General features: G+C 38.6%; 1 non-coding gene and 1 pseudogene across 1 annotated transcript; one reads left to right on the top strand and one right to left on the bottom strand.

Annotated features, from left to right (window-relative positions):
- The first annotated feature begins 279 nt into the window (after window positions 1-279).
- On the top strand, window positions 280-378 carry LOC141636650 (small nucleolar RNA R71; annotated as a pseudogene).
- Window positions 379-3,994: 3,616 nt separating this feature from the next.
- Window positions 3,995-4,101, bottom strand: LOC141635347 (small nucleolar RNA R71). Its single transcript, XR_012540043.1, has one exon. It is a non-coding gene; the product is annotated as a small nucleolar RNA R71 (small nucleolar RNA).
- Window positions 4,102-5,677: the final 1,576 nt, after the last annotated feature.

Below are 5,677 nucleotides of genomic sequence, written 5' to 3'. Positions count from 1 at the left end.
TGTTTAGCCATGGCCTTATGAAACTTCAAATTGATGGTGACGATATGAGCACTTAGTTGAGCACCCAATTGTGTGATGGAATCTACCTCATGCTTTTTTCCTCTAGTGGCCTTTCAAGGCCTACTATATTGGGAATTATGAACTCCCATCTCTTCGATTTTAGCCCATGTTTGATTGTCATCATCTTCGATAAACATCCCATTGGATCCCATATTGAGCACATTATGTGAGTCTTCATATAAGCCGTTCCAAAATTGTTGAACAAGGAACCACTCACTAAGCCCATGGTGTGAACAAGAATGACAAGTGTCCTTAAATCTCTCCCATGCTTCATATAATGATTCCGCATCCCTTTGCTTAAACCCGGTGTTTTGGGCTCTCAACATATTAGTCTTCTCCACAGGCTAGAATTTCTTGTAGAAGGCAAGTGCTAGCTTCTTCCATGAATCAATACCAAGGGTAGCCTTGTCTAGGCTCTTCAACCATTGCTTTGCGGTACCGATCAAACAAAAAGGAAACAATAGCCGTCGGATTTGGCCTTGAGTAACTCCGGTTTGAGAAATTGCATCACAATAGTCGCAAAAAGTCTCCATATGTGAATAAGGATCTTCACTAGGCATCCCTCCAAATTGACTTCTCTCAACTAATTGTATAAATGCGGATTTGGTAATGAAATTACCGGTTAAATGTGGTGGTGTAGGAGTACCGTTTGTTAGGTTCTCTTCGGTTGGTACGGAATGCGATGAAAATTTAGGCATTGTGGGTTGAGTTTGTGGTTGGTTTTGAATTGGGTTATCCTCTTCTTCTCTTGCAAAAGGGTTGACAAACTCAATGTTATTTGGTTGAATGTCCACAATCTCTCTAATACCTACAACTCTTGAAGTACCTCTAACAACTCTTCTATTGTTGGTTAAGGTCCTTTCAATCTCGAAATCAATAGGTAATAAATTACCTTGTGATCTCCTAGTCACGCAAAATATCAAACAACTCGAAAACAATTAGAACAACCTTGAGGAGATTGACTTCCCCAAGGTAAAGAAAGACACAACTAAAAATAATTATCGAAAATCAAATCAATTGAACACCGTCCCCGGCAACGGTGCCATTTTTTGTATCGGTATTATGTGGGTATCGTGTCGTTTTCACTACCTAACCAAAACAATATTTATAACTTTATAAACTACTCTTAGTAAAGAGGTAAGTAAAGGTCGGATCCCAAGGGATGGGTATTGATTTAAGACTTCAATTGCAAGTAGCTATGTCTTAGGGTGTCACAAATTGGGTTGAGATGAGATGTAATCTAAACTAATCAACAAGATGAATTTAAATTAAAGAAAACAAAGTAAAGCAATTAAAGGGGTTCATAAACAATTGATTAAAAGCACTAGGGTGTCATGGGTTCATAGGAGATTCATGGAAGTAGATCTTACAAACATATTCTCAATTAGAACAAGCACTTATTGTTGTGATGGGATCGAGTTAGTGTATATCTTACAATCCCTAGGAAGATTTAGGTCCCAGAGCCGAGTCGATCAAGACTTTACACCACCTACAAGTCGAATTAGTCTCCTCCTATTGATGTGATCAATATTTGAGCATATTTAGTCCCCGAATTAGCCTCGTTCCTATGCTTTTTAGTGCATATTTGGGTCATTTACTATCTTTAGTCCTTTGTTTTGCATATTCTTTGAGGTTTTGTTTCCTTGGTAGGAGAGGAGTGCAAACCTTACATTTTCATGGCAAAATAGAGCTAAATTGATCGAATCTAATGACCAAGCATCAAAGAGAAGACAAGACTAGAAGGCCTTTGTACATAATATAGTTGATGGGCAATGAGGAAGAAGATCCTTGCATCTCCGACAAAATCCCGGAGGATTGTTGGAAGAAGAAAAGAAGAAAAGAAGAAATGGCACGCTGGACTAGGATCCGAGCATCTCACCTATTGGGACCCTCGTCCAGAAGCTCCACAATCCGAGTGTCCAAGCTGCCAGGCCTCTCGTCCACCGCCTACACAATCCTCTCGTCCCGACCTTTTGGACGCTCGGATTGTCCTCCAGTGCAACACGTCCTCTTCTTTCTCCATTCGAGATGCGCATATTTTTGAAAGACTAGCTAAAAGGAGACCCGCATATTTTTTTGAGAGGAGTGATTCCTTAACGACTTAATCGTCATTTAAGCCCTTGGTAACCCTAATTTGTGCACCTAATCCCCGTTATAAATACCCCATTAGTCTAATTAGATTATCATGTTCTTCTTATCAATCTTTAGTGTAGTTTATATTATTTTAATCTCCCTTTAATCTTGTAATCAACTTCTAATCAAGTCTTAATTCAAATCTCATTTCCTTAATTTCTCTATTGTTCATCTTTTATTTTGGGTAATTGAAGATTATTTGGGTTTATTGGGAGATTGACAACCTTCCATCAATCATCAAGTACTTCTATTATTCTTTGCATTTTTATTTTGGACTCATCATTAGGTATAATTCTCTTATCCCTTTTTAATTATTGTTAATCATCTTCATTTATTCATCATGTTTTGCTTTGTTAATATGATTGACAACCTTGTTAACATGTTAAACTTGATAATGAGTGAGTAGTTTCCTTAACTAGGGTTAATGGGGAATTAGGGGAAACCAACATGGGGGATGACTCATGCTTAATCTAATATGTTCACATATTTTATTTGCTTGCTTGTTGTGATCTCAACTTATGCACATGTTATGTTTGATGAAATGCGAGCCTATGAATCCTTGCATTTTTTACCCATCACTTACCTTTTCAATGAGACTTGTAAGACATAAACCAACTCGAGTCTCATTAGACCATGCATATAGTTGAGTAGGGAGGATTAAGTCAACTTGTAGGTGTTGTAGAATCTAATTGATTCGGCTCCGGGACCCAAACCTTCCTAGGATTGTAAGATATAAACCAACTCGATCCTATCACAACAATAATTGCTTGCTTATAATTTGAGAATATGTTTGTATGATCAATTCTCATGAATCCCCTATGAACCCATGACACCCTAGTGATTTTAATCAATTGTTTACATCTATTTTTAATAATCTTGCTTGTTTACTTTAATTGTTATTTAGTTTAGTGATCTTCTTATCTCAACCCAAATTGTGACACCCCTAAACACCACAACTTGCAATCGAAAATCCTACATCAATACCCGTCCCTTGGGATCCGACCTTTAATTGCCTCTTTACTGATAGTAGAGTTGTTTGTGAAGTTATAAATATTGTTTTGGTCTAGGTGCTCCTGACGACAAGTAACCGAAATCTAAGCTCAAAGCGGACCGATAAAAAATGGCGCCGTCGCCGGGGACGGTGTTAACTTGATTTGATTTTCTTTGTTTGTTATTAGTTTTGATTTTCTTTGTTTGTGATTTTCTTTGTTTGTTATTAGTTGTGTCTAGAAGATCACAAGGTAACTTGTTACCCATTGATCACGAAATTGAAAGGACTTTGACAACCAATAGAAGACTTGCTAGAAACACTTTGAGAGGTATTGGTGAGGTTGCAGATATTCAACCAAATACTATTGAGTTCATCAACCCTTTTGCAAGAGAAGATGAGGAGAACCCAACACAAAATCAACCACACAATCAACCCACAATGCCTAAGTTTTCTTCATATTCCGTACCAACCAAGGAGAACCTACCTAATAGAAATCCCACACCACAACACTTTAGCGGAAATTTCATTGCAAAATCCGCATTTATTCAATTAGTCGAAAGAAGCCAATTTGGGGGGATGCCTAGTGAAGACCCTCATTCTCACATGGAGACATTTTGTGACTATTGTGATGCGATTTCACAAACCGGAGTGACTCAAGACCAAATTCGATGGGTCTTATTTCCTGTTTCTTTAATTGGTACCGCGAAACAATGGTTAAAGAGCCTTGATAAGGCTACTCTTGGAATTGAGTCTTGGAAGAAGTTGGCTCTAGCTTTCTACAAAAAATTCTACCCTCCGGAAAAGACTAACATGCTATGAGCTCAAATTACGGGTTTTAAGCAAAGGGACCAAGAATCTTTGTATGAAGCTTGGGAGCGATTCAAAGGAACTTGTCGCTCATGTCCTCATCATGGACTTAGTGAGTGGTTCTTGGTACAAAAATTTTGGAATGATCTTTATGAAGACTCAAGAAAAATTCTCAACATGGGATCAAATGGTATGTTCACCGAAGTTGACGATAATAAAACTTGGAACATGATTGAGAAAATGGCGGTCCATAATTCACAATATAGTAGACCTTGCACGGCTACTAGAGGAGGAAAGCATGAAGTGGACTCTATCACTCAATTGGGTGCTCAACTTAGCGCTCATATTGATACCTTCAACTTGAAGTTTAAGAAGGCTACGGCTAAGCTTGAAGAAGCCTCAAAATCACCAAAGCAACATGTTAATGCCATGGTGGCATCTTCGTCAATCCCAAGTGGGATATGTGAGAATTGTGGAACTTTGGAACATGACCAAAGTGAATGTAGGGGAACAAATGAGCAAGTGAATGCCTTTCAAGCATACAAAAGTGGTACCCCTTATTCCAACTATTACAATGAAAACACCAAATTCCATCCAAATCTCTCATACGAAAGCCAAAATGTTCAAAACCCTCAACCAACGTACACCCCACCTCCCATGAGAAACCGAAATCAAAGACCCTTTTACAACCAAAACCAAGGTTATCAAAATGATACTTCATACAATCAACAAAATGACCAAGGTTTTGATGTTCAAAAAGCGGTCCTCCAAATGCAAAAGAATCAACAAGAATTTTTCACTCAAATCCAAAAAGATAGCCAAGCAAAAGACATCACCATCAACAACATCCTAGCCCACACAAAAATGTTGGAAACTCAAATGACCCAACTAGCATCTTCAAGCTCTCAAAGACAAAAGGGGCAATTACCATTTCAAAGTAATCCTCCAAGACATGAAACGGTTAGTTCCATCCACTTGAGGAGTGGTAAAAGATATGAAGGGCCAAAGAAGCAAGTTGAGGATGAAGTTGTAGAGGCTAGTGACAAGGAAAGAGTTGTGCAAAACTCTAGGGAAGAAGAACTCGCCAATCAAGAAGTTTCAAACAAAAATGAAGAAAAGGCCAAAGAGAAGGAGCCCGTTGTGATTAGACTTCCATTACCGAGTCATCAAGCTAAGCCAAAGTTTGATGAACAACTTGGAAAATTTATGAAGATTGTGAAGAATTTAGAAGTCTCGATTCCTTTCACGGAATTGATCAATCACGTTCCGGCCTATGCAAAGTACATGAAGGACATCCTTACAAAGAAGAAATCAATCCAGAAGCTTGAGACTATTGCCTTCACTAAGGTGAGTAGTGCCATCCTTCAAGGGTGTTCACCTCCAAAACTCAAGGATCCGGGAAGTTTCTCCATTCCTTGCACTATTGGTGACACTACAATCAACAAAGTTTTATGTGACCTTCGGGCAAGTGTTAGTGTCATGCCATATTCGGTTAGCAAGAGACTAGGAATAGGAGAACTCAAATGTACCAACATCACACTTCAAATGGCGGATAGATCAACCAAGACACCTTTAGGGGTATGGGAAGATGTTCCCGTGAGAATTGGAAAACTCTTCATCCCTGTGGATTTCGTTATTGTTGACATGGAAGAAGACTCCAACATTCCTATTATCTTAGGAAGACCT

The sequence above is a fragment of the Silene latifolia genome, chromosome Y, assembly GCF_048544455.1.
Source record: "Silene latifolia isolate original U9 population chromosome Y, ASM4854445v1, whole genome shotgun sequence".
NCBI classification, from domain to species: Eukaryota; Viridiplantae; Streptophyta; class Magnoliopsida; order Caryophyllales; family Caryophyllaceae; genus Silene; species Silene latifolia.
Note: the sequence above shows the minus strand (reverse complement) of the source record. Positions and strands in the feature narration are given on the sequence as shown.